Consider the following 18,221-nt stretch of genomic DNA (forward strand, 5'->3'; position numbering starts at 1 on the left):
ATTTTAGGAAAGCCTCTGTGCGATGTTTAAGGAAGCATTCCTGGATTAGCAGTCTAGAAGTCAGAGAAGTCCCAGAGGCTGCTGGGAGCTGGGTCAGAGGATGCCCATGGTCATCTGGGCATGTGTTTCTGGAGCAGGAGGAGAATTCCTGGCTGAGAGAGAGTCAGACCTGATCAAGGGTATAACCACATAGGTCTCGTTTGAGAAACGACACAAATCACAGGAAGAGAAATCTGAAGCTTTAGAGGGTCAAGTGCTGGGCTGTGGAGATAAGAAGCTGAGGCCACTTGGGAGGACAGGCATTAGGTCCTCCCCTTCACACAGATCTGTCAGGGCCCCTGAGGATGCAAGCTCGCCTGCCCTCAGATGTGCAGTTCTGAAACAGTGCCCTGATATTAAGTCTGACAGCTCTAGGGCCTGCTGTCTGTTCCCATGTCCTCCCCATCTTCTTCCTTGTAGCCTTTGAGATATTAGGGTGATGCGGCAGTCACCCCTAAAGAGAAGACCACAACCTCTCCCACAGCTGGTGAATCTGGCCCTTGTGCCAGAGAATGTGGCTGGCTTCCCTCCTGTCAAGTCAAAACAAAGGAGGCTGTGGGGCCAAATGGAAACTTGGCTCCTTTTCTGGCAGTGGCCCAGGGACTCCTTTCTGAGCTTCAGACCAGCCTCAGTGAAACTGCAAGAAAGCCCGGCCCACAGGGGAAAGTTTCCAGGCCTCTCTATGAAATGTAAATGGTCCTGAGAATTGTGTTTTCCAAGGGTTCTGTGTGATCGCCTCAAGGCAAGGTAATCAGACCACAAGTCAAAGTCCTCAGCACTCACTCCACACGACAGAGGGACCAAGACCCTGTGAAGCCTGCTTCTCAAGTGAGTGGCCCAGGCATTTTTGTGTCAGGAGATAGAAGAGGATGACTTGCTGCTGGGCGAGGTGTTCCTGTTTCCTTTAAGTGAGTAACCTCCCCTGCACTTGGGATTCCTGCTCCATAGACAAGGAGAGCGAGGCTCTGAACTTGTCTCTTTGTATTTATTTTGTGCTCCATTTCTTTCCACAACATCCTTCCCCCCCCCTTTTTTTTTTACTCTCCTCTGCAGTATTTTTTTTTTCTCACAGCCCTTTCTTTTCCTTTTCTGTGGGGAATCATCTGAATGTGTCAGGGAATCCACCCATGAGTCATGTAGATGCCACAGCACATGCCGAGAGTGTTCTGCTCAGCTGGAAAAGCTCCAAGATGCCCAAGAGTCTACGTCTAGGACTTCCGAGTAAGATGGTGGGTGACAATCTCCTTCCGTGTGACCTAGTCAAGAGGGAGAGTTAGTGTAAGAAAGAATCAACTTGATTCCAAAATAAGCCGGAGGAATAGTCTGGGAAAGCTAGAAAGGCAGCAACAGACTAGCTGAAGAGTCTGCTGGCTTGTGTCTGTCCCTTAGATGGCGCTTCAGATGCAAACAGAAGGCAGCCTGTCCCTTGTCACTGGAGGGAGATCTGGTCTGAGATCCACTGGTCTGCCTTGTCATCCGGTGGATTCTATGCATGGAACCCTAAAGCACTGTTCTCATCTTCCGAAGGCTGCATAATGAAGATTTCACATTTAGCCCTTTGCTCCGATGATAGACTGAGTTCCTCACCTCCGCAAAAGTGAAAATTATCCAAATGTCAAGTCTGTCCATTGTAACTGCTGACAGAACTCACCCCTTGTCCTTTTTTAAAATTCTACTTTCTGTTTGTCCACTCTTCAAAGCCCTAAGCACAGAAGAAGTCCATATGAGCAAATGCCTGGGTCTGTGAGGCTTGGTACCCTGAGGTTCTTGTTTGCTGGCAGGATGTCACAAACAGGTCCATAAAGACAACTTGAGTCTTCATCTTAGGAATTTCAAAGGAGGGGCGCAGTAAGCACAGATGGTTTGCTTACTCACCACTAATCTCCAATTCTTTTGACACCCAACCAAGGTCATATTCCTCCTCCAGCAACCTCAGGGACACCCTCCCTCCCAGCCTGTAGTGTTGTAAATCAGGAGTGCTCAACAGCCTGCCTTTCTGCTACTCAGTGGCTTGGCTTACGTCCTCACTCACCATCTCCAGGCGCAGTGCATTTCCACGGTTGCTATGAGTAACACATTTGCACTATGTGACACGCAGGCCCTTTAAAAAGTCCTGGCCTCCCCAAATCTGTACGGCTTGTTCATTCTTCGTCTCCCTGTATCTGTCTGTCCGTCTCTGTCTGTCTCATGTCCCCACTTCGAAGCAAACTTTTGCTCTCCCTCCTCTCATTACCAGCACACCTTGGCCCCAAGCCTCCACTGAAAAGGGTACTTTCAGTTCCCTCCTAACATAGTCACCCTAGCTTAGAAATGAATCAAAAAGAATCTGATGACTAGATAGTTACAGACGGCATGACTGCCTAAAGATCTTCCCTCATCTGTCTAAACACTTGTAGTACTAGATTCCCTGTCTCCAGATAGGGTTTCTCTGTGTAATAGGGCCTGGCTGTCCTGGACTTGCTTTGTAGACAAGGCTGGCCTTGAACTCACAGATATCTGCCTGCCTTTGCTTCTGAAGTGCTGGAATTAAAAGCATGTGTTGCTGCACCCCTGCTATACTACTAAATGTTAAAGTCACACACACCCGCTATATGTTAGTCTGTTTATTCATCTGGTGTGTATGTCTAACCATGCTTGAGAGAGCGGGGAGGAAGAGGGAGAGAGAGCGCCTTGTGTAGTCCACTCTCCCTTGGTAGCCAAAACTGACCTTGGATTTCTGTTCCTCCTGCGCCTCTTTCCCGAGTACTAGACACAGAGGTGTGTGTTACACCTGGCTTCTGTGGTGCTGGGATGGAACCTGGAGCTCAGTGAGCGCTAGGTCAGACAACAGAACTGTGTATATCCCGAGTTCTAACCCTACACTGACACACAGGGTGCATCAGGATGCTTGAAGAAGAAATGTAAAAAGATGACATTTTAAAAATAATTTTATTACGCTTATTAAAACAGGCAGAAATGGGCAGATCTCTGGGTTTGAGGACAGCCTGATCTACAGAGTGAGTTCCAGGGCATCCAAGGCTGTTACATCCTGGGATGGTTTGAGTTGAGCAAGGGTTTAAGGTTAGTACGGGCCCCTTTTACTTACTTATTTATTTATTTATTTTTTAAAAAGACACATAATGTCCATCTCAAGCTTCTTTCTATGTGTACAGGCACACATGCACACACATACACACACACTCACACATATACAACTGAGGGCTGCTATTCATGGCTAGGTATTTGAATGAAAGTATCTTGATATTTGCAAGTTTTGAAATGCATCAGAAAAAAGATAACATGGCTTGAGGGATGGAAAGATATATTAATATATATGGTATGAATATCTATGGTATGGTATTTCAGTAAGATGTTAGTAAAAGAATCTAGGTAAAATATAGATGTACATTCGATGAAAAATTCTTCAAACTGACAAGTGTCATTGAAACTATGTCTCATTCTTGAGAAATGAGTTCTGCTTGTATTTTATTTAAATTCGAAAATAATCTTCCCATCCATCTCCAACTTCACATTCTTTATGTCTGGTTGTCTTAGCAAGTCATCATGTAGTCCTGTTGAGCGATTGGGTATGATTATTCACCAGTAATACACATTAGACCTAGAATAATGTGAATATGACGATGACAGAAAACACCAGTGGCAAGCTAGGTTTGTGAAGACTGGAGCGCATGCGCAGTTTTCCCTGCCGGAGCAACCTGAGTTCCAGGCGGCAGACAGACTGTCCCCCGCCCCCCCCCCCAGGGCCCCCTCCCTCCCCTCTGCTGCTGCTGACTGGGACCAGCTGCCTGTGCAATTAACCTGAGAAAACACTCTTTTTCGGCCCCTGCGGTCTGAGTCAGCACCTACTGTCTGGCGGAGCAAGTGTCAGCATTCCTTCAGCGCATTCATTTCCTGGTTTAGTTATGAATCAGTCTGAAAACAGAGCCACGGTTTGAAGGGGCACACATTTCATCCCAGATTGAGGCTGTCCAACCAGGGGTTCCCCGGTTTTCAGACACTAGAGCAGCTTTAACATCTTTGCCCCATGAACAAAGGGACTCAGGGTGACCTGGGCAGATGGCGAACCTGTGACCTCACCCAGCGTCCCCAAAGATCTAGTTCACTGGCCTCTTCAGGTGGAGGCAGAGAAACACACTAACCTTAAACCCTTGCTCAACTCAAACCATCGCAGGATCTCACTAGTCAGGCACTCAACTATCCCTGTGGCCTCAGCTAACAGATTAAAGATGTAAAAAATAGACCACTTGATAATTTTAAATTACAACCATTAAAATCCCATCTTACAAACAGTCCCTTAAAATAGTCTCAGAGAGCACCCTTAGAAGGTTGAACCACAGATACCAACTCTCCGCCCAACATGCCAGCCACAACCCCAGTCACCTGCTCCCCAGAGCTCTTCAGTTGCTAGCTGCCTTTCTCCCCTAGGGAAGACAGGATTATGCTTAGAGTCATTTTCTGACCTTAAATTCCCCAGGTTAAAAGGAGAGGAATCAGAATAGGCCAGGATTTGATTAGAAAGAATATGTCTCAGATTTTGATTCTCTTTTTTTGTTTTGTTTTGTTTTTAGTTGTTTCAAATAATTTTATTCACTGGTAATACTCATTAAGTCAGAAAAATGAGACAAGAATTAAGATAATTAAATTTGCCCAGTTGGGAGTAGGGGTGAGGTGGAGCACACCTTAACTCCAGTGCTTTGGACACAGAGGCAAGTGGTTGTCTGTGAGTTCGAAGCCAACCTGGTCTCAGATAAATTTCCAGGACAGCCAAGACCAATTCTGTCTGGAAAAAAACCAAAATAATAATAATATAATAGCTAAAATAATAATATGAAAAATTTGCCAACCAGCCCATCCTGAGATAAACTCAAGACACAGTTATGTTTACATGGTTGAAAATTTTAATTGATGCCTATTTTGTTTTGTTTTGGAGTGTTAGGGACTTGGGGATAAATATTGTTTTGTTTCATGGGACTGGGGACAGTATTGTTTTTGAAACAGCTTCTCACTGTGTAGTCCCTGCTGGCCTCAAAGCTGTGATCCTTCTGGCAACTGGGGAAAACCCTGTCTTGAAAACCAAACCCAGCTCCCCAAGAATCTTAAATAATGATATGGAACCACCCCAAAGATCCATCATTAATTTGAGTGGAAAAAGAAAATGTACACACACAATGGAATATTATTCAATCAAAAAAGCAGGAAGTTCTGCAATTCACGACTTTATTAGAACAGGACATCAAATTAAGTGAAATAAATCAGACATAGTCGGTCTCATGGAAGTTCAGAGCAGAATGAGGTACGGAGTCGGGAAGTGTCCACGCAGATAAATACATTGTTTCATTTGGGTTCCACTTCACTAAAGCTATTCTCGGGCACTTTCTCCCAAACACACACTTTCTTTCTCCCACCAAGAAGAGGAAGAGACAGAAAAGATAGTTACATGGCTGGGGAAAGACCCATTGAGAAGACAGCTGGCTGCCAGCCAAGGGGACGGGCTCAGAAGAAGCCAACCCTGCCCACACCTCGGACTTCGGACCCTGCCCTCCAGATCTCCGAGAAGCAAATATTTCAGGAACACATCAACATATGACCACAGACAACCTCTGATGCAGCTCCCAGCAGCCACTGGGACTTATCTGACTTCTAGACTGCCCTGGAAACCAGGAATGCTTCCCAGAAGAGAGCAGAACCTTGGACATCCCACAGAGGCTTTCCTTAAAAAGCCAGAAGAGGGAGCGCTTTTTGCCTAAGTGCTGTTCCCAATGTTTTTTTTCCCTTACCAAGGAAGGTGGAGAAGGGGAGTGGGGAGCTCAGACTGCTCTCAGAGCACCACAAGCTCCCCGGTCTGTCTTCCCACAGTACATTTATTATCATGCCCATTTCTTCAGTCTGGCCTGTGCCTGAACCTATTCGTTAGCTGTGCGACCTGGTGTGCTAGTCAGGGTTCCATCACAGACACAAAATACCTGACCTAATCATATTTAAAGAGGGAAGCTTATTTTGGCTTCCGATCTCAGAAGTTCTTATGCATGGTCGGTGAGCTCATCGCTTCAGGTCTGTGGCAAGGCAGTGCATCCTGTCAGAAGTGCGTGGTGGGGGGAGATTCTCACTTCAAGTCAGCCAGGAAGTGAAGAGAGACACAGAAGGGGTGGGGTCCCATCAGCCCCTTCAGGGCACAGCCCCTCTGTGGCTCAACTTCTTCACACTCAGCCCCACTCCTCAAACTTTCTATTATGTAGCACCCAGCTAAAGCCCAAGTTGTTATCATTTCTTCTAGGCTGGGCCCAACAGTTACCTAGCAACAGACAGGTAGAACTCTGGTTATTATAAAAGGACTGTTTGGCTGAACTCTGGCCTTATGCTCTCTGGCATCCCCACCCCCACTTCCATCTCTTCAGGTCTTCCTGGCCGGCCTCTTTCTTACCTTCTTTCTTTCCCCTCTCTCTTTCCCTCTCTGTCCCCTTTCCCACACTCCCTTCTCATGCCCCCAAGTAAACTTCCTTTTATACTAGATCCATATGGCTGGTACCTCAGGGGGAGACGTCTCAGCATGGGCCCGCTGTGGCAGCCCCTCCCAGCGCATCATGCCACCACATTACAAAACACATCCCACGCTGTCAGTGGGTCTTTGGAAGGCATGCGGACCCAACCTATGTATGGTAGTTGATAAGTGACTCATCCCCTTGAACCCGACACTCCTTACATGTAGGTTAGGGTACTAATGTCACATCGTGGTTGGTGTGTCCGTCCTATGATAGAAACACATATATCATCTGTCCCCTTCTGCATTGATGGTCATAAATCTCCAGGGTGGGTAAGAGGCCCGGAACAAGCCCCACCCCCACCGAGTAACTACACTTGCTGCAGTTCACATGCCCCTATATTTGGGGCCTGTTCTTGAGAAAAGCTGAGGTCTGGCACTCCTAAGAGCTGGGTCTACAGAAGCACTTCCTGCTGTCAGGACCAACTGTCTTTCCACAGTTGAACTATAAACCAGGCTCCTGAGGAGCCTGGATAGAGCAGGGGGAAACAAAACAAGAGAGACTGATTTGCTGGGTATCCTAGTTAGGGTTACTGTTGCTAAGCTGAAAACACCAGGACCAAAAGCAAGTTGGGGAGGATAAGGTTTATTTGGCTTGTGCTTCACATCACACTGTTCATCTCTGATGGAAGAACTGGCAGAAACTCAGACAAGGCTACCACTATGAGGCAGAAGCTGATGCAGAGGCCATGAATAAGTGCTGCTTACTGATAGATTATTTCTCCATCGGTGAAATGAGCCAATTTAAGTTAGATTAGATTGTATTAATGGCAGGTTTATTGGAAAGCTGCTTTCGGGCAAGTTCATTGCCTCCCTGCCCCCCACCCCCTCCTTTCCCCCCACCCCCAAGGATTGAGACCAGGGGAGTTGCTATGTGGGGTGAGGGAGAAAAGAGAGAAAGGGTGCATATACACCGGGAGGAGGGAGGGAGGGAAGGAGGGAGGGAGGGAGAGAGAGAGAGAGAGAGAGAGAGAGAGAGAGAGAGAGAGAGAATATAAACTATTTGGATTGTTTATGGAGGAGGGAGGAGCCTCTCGGGGAAGGGCAGCCCAGGCCCTGAGCTGGAAAGTTCAGGGTTTGGGTACAGGATATGCCAGGTAGGGATTGAGAGATGCTGGGAGAACCTGGAGGCCACCTGATTCTACCTCCAGAGTGCTGGAGGTGTGTGCCCTGACCACCCTGCTCAGCCTGCTTTCTTAAAGAACCAAGGACCACCAGTCTGGGGGTGACCTCACCCCCAATGAACTGGGCACTCTCACATCAGTCAGTAATTAATAAATGCCCGACAGCTGGGTTTTCTGGAGGCATTTCCATAATGGAGACTCCCTCTTCTCAGATGACTTTAGCACGTGTCATAAAACTCACCAGCACAGTGGGTCTTTGCACTCAGGGCTTAAGAGTACTTGTTACAGGATTAAACCAGCTGTTCTACCAGGGCATCCTAGTTATTTCTCCTGGCTGAGGGGGTGGTGAGGGAATTCACTGCCCTGGTCTTCTATGGTAGGACCTGATTGGCCATCAGCTATTGATTTCTCCTGAGGTGGCATCGTACAGCTTGGTCGGTGGCATCATAGCAGTGGGGCACGTCTGTTCTGTTCTTCTACATGATTCTTACAGCCTGCTTCCAGATAACCACCTCCAAGGACCGGCAACCACAAGGAAAGCTGACTACACTGATCTCAACCCTTTACTAATGCCTTCAGAGGCACCCTGGGCAGAGCTGAGTGTCCCTGAGATGCTACATCCGGGAATGTCTGCCAAAATTTGCCTCCAGCACATGAAAGGTTGTTTCATGCTAAAATTTAAAAGTGGTGGGAAGTTGGATGTGCCGCCACACAGGACTCTAATGTCAAGACCTTTCCAAGTCCTGGGAGACAGAGGTGGGCAGATCTTTGTGAATCAGAGGCCAGCCACCTCTACATAGAAAATTATCTTTCTCTAAACAAAACAAATAAACAGAAACCACACAAACCCCACAAAACAATAAAACGTAAAACTTGTTAATAAAAACTGGCAGAGCTAAGTGGTAGTGGAGTTATGCACACCTTTAATCCCAGCACTTGGGAGGCAGAACTAGGCAAAGAAACATTTCCCACCCTTCTTTCTTCCTTTGATTGGCATCTGCCATCATACATTTAGGTGTCAAGTGTGTTGATCTTTTAGGCTGGATCTCTTTTAGGCTGCCTGCCTCTGCCTCCCAGCTGGGATTACTGCCTGCACCACCATACCCAGATAAAAGAGGGTTAATATTAACCCCAAAATGACAGATATGGGTTCAGTCCAAGCATGGGTTTGTTTCTCTTCATTAGTGAAGAGCTTAAATGTGGGCATGCGACATGTTTGGGACCAATAAGACATGAGGGGAGTTTGCTGAGGGGCTTCTGAGGAAGATTTCCATGCTCTTTATTTGTCTTTTGTTTGTTTGGCTTTTGGTTTTTTGGCTGGCCTTGAACAGAGTGTTGGGAAGGAAGTCATGTATCACCGTACCTGGCTAATTCCCATGTTCTTTAAAAGGCCCCTTTCTAGAATGCCCAGGAGGTCTCAACCTTAAATAACAAGGAAGTACAAGCAACTAAGGAGAGCTGAGAGTGGGAGAAAGTCTGTACACACACATGCCAGGGATACACACATGTGTGCCAGGGATATACTAAGGATTGGAAAGGGATCAGGGGGAGGGTACATTGGATGGTTTGGAGGGAAGAAAAGAAAGGGAGAAATAATATAATCTCAAAAAAAAAAATTTTTTTTTCCAGAAAAAAAGCTTCTTCCTGCCTCAGGACCTTGGTTCAGAATGTGATGCCTGGATCTGCTCCAGTTACCTCATGACCATTCAGGAGACTGGCCACTGGGAATGCTTCAGATCTACAGGAGCCTTTAATCCTAGCACTCAGGATGCAGAAGCAGGTAGATCTCAGTGAATTCAAGGCGTGTGTCTGGTCAACAGAGGGAGTTCTGGGACAGCCCCAGCTACACAGAGAGAGCCTGTGTCACAAAAACAAAACAACAACAAAAACCAAACCAACCAACCAAAAAAAATCATGCAGGGGTGCAGAGGCAAGAGACTGTGGAGAGAGCAACCAAGGTCTGCAGTGGTAGCTCAAGTCACTAAGGTGCTTGTACTGCAAACAAAAAGACCTGAGCTGGATTCTCAGAATCCTTGTAAGAGTGTCAGGTGTGGTGGTGCACACCTGCAGTCCAGCACTGGGACAATAGAGACAGGAGGATCCTCTGAGCTGGCTGGCAGCCAATGGAGAACAGATGTGCACCAGACCAATGAGAGAGCCAGCCTGCCTCTAAAGAGGTGGGTGGATGGCATTCCCAAGGTCAGTGGCCAGGGTTGTTCTCTGGCCTCCACATATTTGTCAGGTGCACTTGTGGGCACACACACATTAAAAAGTAAATTGGGAGCCCAGCGCCTGCCCATACTCCCTCTGCTTGCCGTAGTTATAGCCTTCCTGTTAAAGTGGTAGACGATGCCAAGCAGGCTTCATGTATTAAGTCGAGCCTTCCTGCCTTGTTTTCTATTTAAACTGAGTAAGAAGGTTAGCTTTCCTTCAGCTACCTAGAAGAGTCGCGTTCACGGGTTGAGAAATGGGTACCAAGTAACAGCTGACAGGACTGTCACAATGGAGTTCTGTATTGTTTTATATGTTTTGAAAATTCTTTTGGTTGCCTGTGACAGCGATTTTGGCCAAACCAGGCTTACAAATGAAAATTGTAAGTAGACAGCCCATCTCACAGCACCTCAAGTTTAGAGTGTGGTTGGGTTTTGAGAACACCTGTCATAGCTCAAACGGGCTCCTGACCTCTTATCTGATAAGTAAAGCTGCCAGTCTACAGAAGTTTTGAAGTTTAAGCTCTCCTGCCTATTCCACCCACCCCTGAGAATGGTCCCTTTTCTCTCACTCTCCTGCATGGGGGTAGGGGGGGTTCTTTTTGTTCTCCCAGATCTCCCACATAACAGGACACAGAAAAACTAGACATTCCAGACTTATGCTGTACAAACTACAAGACTCCTTGGTTTCACTTTCTGTCTGTCTTCTGACTGCTGCTCAGAGAGCTCTCCAACTTTCAAGCCCCAAGCAGCCTGTTTCTGCAGCTAGGGAAAGAAACAGCCCAGCTTCAGTCTCTGAGACAGTCCCTAGTACCTTTGTCTTCTCCAAGGCCACACAAACTCTGCCTACACTGAGGATCCCTCCTGAGGTGTGTGCCCATATTGGACCTGGAAGTACCGTTACCCTGGACCAGGATGGAGCATTAAGCCTCAACAACTCCACCACAGGCCCATGCCAGGTGTGGTTATTCATCATCTGGAAAGACCCCTGGGATACAAAGTGGGTCCAAGGGTCTGTAAGGCAAATCTACTTCTATGTGGCAGGGGCTAGGCTGTCTCATAGAAGGAGAGTGTTAAGTTTTAGGTCTCTCGCCTGCCACCCTTCTAGATGATAAGGTAGAGGTAATTCAGTGGTCTGTAATCATCCTACAGTCCAAGCTGCACCAGACTCCTTTAAACACAGGCTTTAGGAAGACTATTGTAAATGACTTCTTGCATCTCCCTTGCATTTACGGCAGTAACAGTGGCCCTTTAATGTACCATCATGCTTCCTCTGTGCTCTCTTGAGACAATCCTGGCTCGCAGCTATTTCTTTTTCTCATATAACCCTAAACCATCTCTGTAACACCCAAACCATCTCCTCCTCATTTCTGAATGAAAAAAAGAAAAATAAAGAGGAAAAGTCACCCTCTATACGGAAGGAGAATTCTATACTCCTCTAAGTTTCACCCAGAGATCAACGGGCCTTAGCCCTTCTAGTAGTGGCTGAAATTCACCTGGCAGCCTCGGTGGTTCCTAAGGGTGGGTCACAGGTGGCTTGGGGTCACTGTCTGTATCTATCTCAGCAGCAGACACAATCCAGAAATCAACCCTTGGCTCTACAATTACTCTAAAAACCAGCTCACTTCTCTGGCTTTGTTGGTCCTACCAAATTGAAGGGCCCTTCGTTGGCTAATTGCTGAAAGGGGAAGCACCGGCCTCTTTCTCAAAGAAGAATGCTGTGTCTATGTTAACCAGTCTGGGCAGGTGGAAGAAAGGATTAAGAATGTATTGGAGCTGGAAAAAGACGCCAGGGCCACCAGGGACCAATTCCTTTGCAGAACTCTCATTTTGGTCTCCTATGGGCCCTTGGCTCTTATACCTCATTGGCCCACTGATTTCCATATTCCTTGGAATAATGATTATTCCCCGTAGCAGATGCTTCTGATAAAATCTCCCCAGGCCTCCTCCGACCATCGCCTACCAGCCTGAGCCCTTGCTTTGGAGCAGCATTCCAGACTACTTCAAAGTGGCCTGTATTCTAGCCTCAGATAGCCCTCACAGGGGGCTGTATCACTCCTTCACCTTTATCATCAACAAAAGGTTGGAATGTCTGATCCCCCAAGAAAGTCCTTTTCCCAAGTTGGGCATTTAGACAAATGTGGCTATTCTCTTGGGGACTTGAAGAAAGTTCCTGCTTGCTAAAAAGAGGGTCATTCTCCTTTTATCTGGTAAGAGCAGCTTGTGCCTTTCAATTAACACTGTGGTGACTATTAACCTGTCTTAAGGTCAATACTAGCCTCTAGACTCTCTCAGTCCCTGCTTACAAGCACTTCATTTCTCCCTGTGCAGTTAAACCTTGAAGATCTTTCCTTCCCCTGTCACTGTCACTTCCCCTGTCACTTTTCCTTGCTTTCCGGGAGACAGCCTTGGCAGTTTGGAATAAACATTTTCCTTTTTTTCACTTATAAAGTGGTTGTTTTGGTCATTTACTGAGCTCAATTTCTTGTTTTTTAAATTTTTTTTTTTTTTTTTTTTTTAAAGAAAGATCTATATATTTTATGGATCCCATTACAGATGGTTGTGAGCTACCATGTAGTTGCTGGGAATTGAACTCAGGACCTCTGGAAGAACAGCCAGTGCTCTAACCGCTGAGCCATCTCTCCAGTCCCAACTGAGCCTGACTTCATTCGCAGTCCTCAACAAGGATTTAGTGTCCAAAAGGAGGGAAATTCTTACACCTGCTAAAGGATGGGCCTTCAGGGATGCTGCTGAGTTCACTAGTCACAGAAGACCAACACCAGAAGATTCTACTTAGTGGCACCTAGCAAAGTCTACTTCACACAGTGTGGAGTTTGAATATGCTTAGCTCAGGGAGTGGCACTATTAGGAGTGTGTCATTGTGACCATGGGCTTTAAGACCCTCATCGAAAGGTCAGTGGCTCCTGATGAATAACGACCAAACACAAACACACAAAGTAATAACAAGGAATAAACAAGTATCGCAGAGCGATTATCTGAGTAAACAGCAAGTTCTTTGAAATGAGTTAGAGAGAGGCACATGAACTGGGAAAAAGTAAGTCCTCAGCCTTCAAAATGTATGTTAATTCAAAATGTATGTTTCATTCTTTGAATGATGAGATGTTATTATTGAACACCAGGGTCTTCCCTAGAGACTTCCTCAGGCTCCATTAATACAGCTCCAGTGTTACAGAGCCATAGTCAGAAGGGAACACAGGGATATAGTCAAAGCTGATTTTGGACAAGATTGCCAAGAAATCCTCCAGTGGTCAGGCTCTGTTAATGGCCCCTAAATAAATCCCCATCCTAAGTAGAACTTGGTAATGTGAAACCTTGACTATCTTGTGTACACCATCTGTGCTCTTGTTCTGGAGGAGGGGTGGGGGAGGGGACGGCTCAGTGAGGATGCATGGTACAAGGAGGCCATCTAGTCTCTTGATTTCAGAATTAAAGAGGAATGTTATCACTCTTAAACTTGTCAGGATTATTTTTTCCCAAGAAGTTGCTTCTGGATCCAACATTCACACCTAAGACCCTCTTTGGCACCTCGGAATCCCTTAGCCCAGCTGTGCAGGGACAGCACAGCAGCCTGCCAGCTTCCCATTACACAACTGCAATTCACCCCACGGAGTCATGTGTCTGGACCAGCCTCTGCAATCATCTCAAAGTTCCCTCTCTGCTTTTAAAAGTGAAAAAAATGGAGGCCCAGAGTTAGGTGACTTGCTTAATGCAAACAAAGAGAAGATAGAGATGGGGCTCGAACCCAGGCTTTCTGAGATCAAATGCCCACATATTCTGACTACTACATGTTGCCTCACAAAAATAAAAAAATGCTCATGAGTTTCTGTCATCTCTGCTCAGGGACCACACATGCCAAGTTTTTCCTGCATTGCTTCAATTTTAATGTATGCACCATCAAAGCAAGCGCATATAAAAATGCACATTCTTGACTACGGTAACGTAATCCTTGACTCAGCTGTACATTCCACTATAATCCTGAGCTGGCCCACCTCTCCCATATCAACACTATCAGGCTGCACATCCCCTGACAAGGACTGGTCAGCCTGTTCGCGTTCCACGATGGTAGGAAGAAGGGATGGATGGATGGTAGTTAGATCACTGGTTATGCAAGATGTGCCCTCTGGTAGGACATGGATTTATTTACAATCTTAGTCTTACGGGATTTAAAACACCAGAGAACACACAGGGCATATTCATGGCCATCAGAGAACATAGTTCTACAGATACTGTGTCATTCTGGTTTCCACTTTTTGGCTTTTCTTACCTTTGGGGATTTTGTTGTTTTATGTAGGTCTTATTGTTGTTAGATTTAATAAAGTCAAAGCTTCGAAAGTATGTCAGCCCAGCACACAGGAGGTGGAAGCAGGAAGATCAGACATATCACATTTGGGTTTGCATGGGTCCCACATTGTTGTGTGTGTGTGTGTTTTACTTTGAAACTCAGATTCATCTTCAGCCACAGAGCAGGTTAGACACCAGCCTGAGCTACAGGAGACCTGGAGTTTAAAAACAAACAAACAAATAAACAAACAATAACAAAAAATACACCCCCCCCAAAAAAAAATAAAAGCAAAGCCAGGTGCTGGTGGGACATGTCTTTAATCTCAGTACTTTGGACACAGACAGCCAGGGAGGGCTACAACAGAGAAACCCTGTCTCAAAAAAAATCTAAAACAATCCTTACCCCCCAAATCAGAAAACAAGTGGCTAAATCAAATAACACGCCCCAATTTGCAATCATAAAGTCAGATCTGCTTTCAAAATTAAAATAAATTGGTCATTTAATCCTCTTATGAATCAAGAACCTAGTGTGGTCTAGTAAATAAAATATTAACAACACGAACAAAAAGGGCCAAGCAAAAGATGACTCGGCAGGTCAAGGCACTGGCTACCAAGCCAGATGAGCTGAGGTTTAAGGCCAGGACTCCCACGGTAGGAGAGAACCAGTTCCCTCAAGTTGTCTTCACAACCATCTGTACTGGGATCTGATGCCCTCTTCTGGTGTGTCTGAAGACAGCTGCAGTGTACTCATATACATAAAATACATTTAAAAAACTAAACCAAACCAAACCAAACCAAACCAAACCAAACCAAACCAAACCACTCGTCTTAGAACCGAAAGCAACTTCTAAATGGCTCAGATCCTCCGCACATGCTGATGTGTTTATAACAAGATGGGGGGGGGGGATATGTTCTATGGGGGTGTAGTGAAGTATGGGCAAAAAGGACATCTCAGCTGGCCCATGCTGAGGCATCCCTTCCCCCTGAGGGACCAGTCACACACCGGTATAGTACAGAATAGAGTTTATTCAGGGTACGGGGAGGAGAATTAAGAGGGTAGTAGAGGGAGAGAGAGCAAGAGAGGGAGAGGAAAAGGGAGGGGGAGGGAGAGGGAGAGGGAGGGGGAGGGGGGTGGGGGAAGGGGGAGGGAGAGGGAAAGGGAGGGAGGGGGAGGGGGAGGGGAAGGGGGAGAGGGAGAGGGAGAGGGGGAGGGAGGGGGAGGGGGAGGGGGAGTGGAAGGGGAAGGGGGAGAGGGAGAGGGAGAGAGAGAGTAGGGAAGTAGAGGCTGGCCATGAGCATGTGGAGAGAGGGGAAGAGGAAAAGGGAAGGGGCAAGAAGATAGAGGGCAGGGTAAGAAGGTCAAGCAAGAGGAGGGGCGGGGGCAAGCAGCCCCTTTTATAGTGGGCCAGACCTACCTGGCTGTTGCCACATAACTGTGAGGGTGTAGTTTAGACAGAATGCTAACACATGCTTTTCAAAATTCAACAAAATAGGCCACGCGCACACAGTCCAGAGCAGCCTGCAGTAGGAAATTCTACCTGTTCTTCACCTGCCATTCTGCAGTACCTCAGCAATTTCTTCTTGGACTTTGTGCCCTCCGGGATCAAAATGGTAAGAGACTGTTACAGCTTTGTCTCCTCTCCACTTCCCCCCATCAGAGGGCAGTGAATGAAGGTAAACCATGGAGGCCTTAGTAAAGAGAGTGCCTAGTGAAATGTCTCACTGGGAATGGTGTTCACTGCACAAGCTTAGTGAAGTGGCTTCCATCCCTGGAGCTCACATAAAGGGAGAAAGAAAGAACTCCACAGAGTTTCCTCTGACCTCTGCATGCCCACCAGGGTGTGAGTGCCCACACATAAGAGGATCATGCACACACAGAGAATAATGATTAAGTAAAGATTCTTCACTATGATTAAGACTCAGATTTTGGCAGCGTTCTGCAAGGTATGGAGCTCGGGAGAGCAGCAGCAGTGAAAGAGACTCCCAACAAAGAGCACAGCGTTCACCAGGACGCGCTAGAAAGATGTTAGTCACAGCCCAGAAATGCTCTGTACATAATAAAAAGTGATTCGAAGTAGAGACTGTTGAAAATAAAATATTTTCAACAAGCAAAAAGAGAGCGAGTAGAAAGAATACCTCCATCCTCTGGCCACTCTGTCTCACCACACACAGACCCGCGGAGGTGACTTATTTTCTTGGTAAGCTGCTGAGTAACATGGCTCTTTTGGGCAGTGGTGGCGCACGCCTTTAATCTCAGCACTTGGGAGGCAGAGGCAGGCAGATTTCTGAGTTCGAGGCCAGCCTGGTCTACAGAGTGAGTTCCAGGACAGACAAGGCTCCACAGAGAAACCCTCCCTTGAAAAACCTGGAGCTAGAGGGGTGGGGTCAATTCAACAAGAAGACAGGGCAATCTTAACTATGCATGTGCCTAATGGCATAGCTTTCGGATATCCCAAACAAGAATCGACATCTCATGACTTCAGAACACTAGTGTCTCATTTGTCATTTTTAATGTGTACTCGGAGATGGCAGCGGCTGGCCTGAGCTCACTGGCTTGTCAGGGCATCCCACAACTTGGAACAATTGTGTCCACCATCCTCACGCTTATCATTGGAGGACCAGCATTGTGCCTGGCTTCCTACCAGCCGCTTATCTAAATGAACCACATGTCAGTGAACACTATCACAGTCACACACATACACTTCTTACAAGTAATAGATCCTTAAACTTTCAACTTGTAAATAATGTTCAAAATCTGTTTTTAAACCTCATATTCACAGTCAGTAGGCCAGCCTAATCTACAAAATAAGTCCAGGATAAGCCGGGCTACACAGAGAAACCCTGCCTTGAAAAACCAGAGCCAGAGGCAGGAGTGGGGTGGGAGGGTGTTACTAGAGGGCTCAACTAGAGTCAATGCGTCTGGCATTCCCAGACACCCCGGCTCCAAACAATCCCAAAGCGCTCCAGAGACTCACAGAAGGGGAGGAAGGCAGGGAGGAGAGCCTCTGTGAGGCACTGGCAAGTGGGTCCTGCCTGGACCACCAGCTTCTAGCTTAGAAGTAGAAAAGAGACTCAGCCAGGTTGCAGAGGCTTAGTGTGTGTCCTAATCTGTTTCTGTGTAGGTAGGCCTGTGCCGCAGACATGCTCCGCCAGATCCTTGTGCAAGCCACGAAGCATCCCCGCTTGATTCCTCTCCTCCTGTTTATTGGAGCAGGGGCACTGGAGCAGCGCTGTATGTGATGCGCTTGGCATTGTTCAATCCAGATGTCAGCTGGGACAGGAAGAGTAACCCTGAGCCTTGGAACAAACGGTCCCAATGAACCATGGAAGTTCTACTCAGTGAATGTGGACTACAGCAAACTGAAGAAAGAAGGCTCAGATTTCTAAACTATGAAGTTTCACTGTAGAGCTGCTGACAATGAAGGCCTCTCAGAGCCATCTGCACGGTTTTCCACTAAAGCAGGAACTACGTCTCTGAATGCAGGAAATCATGTTGATTTTTTGGGGGGGAGTTTATTACACTGATTAATAAATCTCTGAAACTTAAAAAAAAAAAAAAAAAAAAAAAAAAAAAAAAAAGTAGAGAAGAGGCAAAACAAAACAAAAACCAAACCAAACCAGCCAACCAACCAACCCGAGGATTTGCACTTATGGGAACACACACTGGGGACCCACAAAGTGTGGACTCAGAGCTGACAAGGCAGCCATTTAGGTGTAAAGGAAGAATCATCCAGCATGAAGGAAAGGTTAACACTACACTCCTGGACTCTGCTCAGACCCTATACAAAGAAGCTGCCAATAGCCTGAGCCAGAGCAAGATGTCAGAGGGAGGTGGCATGGGAAGGGTCAGTACAGCTTGCTACAGAGAATACCAAGTGGTCCAATTAGATCCAAAATACTGAGATTTTTTTCCCCCCTAAACCAGGAAAAAGGTTTCCCGTGAGGACCATGCTGTTACCCATGAAAAATGACCATGAGAACTGGAAAAAAGAAACAAAGCTGTCATCC

The 18,221-nt window shown here is 46.6% G+C and overlaps 1 pseudogene across 1 annotated transcript; it reads left to right on the forward strand.

The window, feature by feature from the left end:
• The first annotated feature begins 713 nt into the window (after positions 1 to 713).
• LOC117697844 (cytochrome c oxidase subunit NDUFA4 pseudogene) lies at positions 714 to 17,716 on the forward strand (annotated as a pseudogene). Its single transcript, XR_013111114.1, has 6 exons — positions 714 to 947; positions 1,156 to 1,268; positions 2,989 to 3,099; positions 9,331 to 9,481; positions 15,707 to 15,824; positions 17,336 to 17,716. The product of XR_013111114.1 is annotated as a cytochrome c oxidase subunit NDUFA4 pseudogene (transcript).
• Positions 17,717 to 18,221: the final 505 nt, after the last annotated feature.

The sequence above is a fragment of the Arvicanthis niloticus genome, chromosome 1 (genome assembly GCF_011762505.2).
Source record: "Arvicanthis niloticus isolate mArvNil1 chromosome 1, mArvNil1.pat.X, whole genome shotgun sequence".
NCBI lineage: Eukaryota > Metazoa > Chordata > Mammalia > Rodentia > Muridae > Arvicanthis > Arvicanthis niloticus.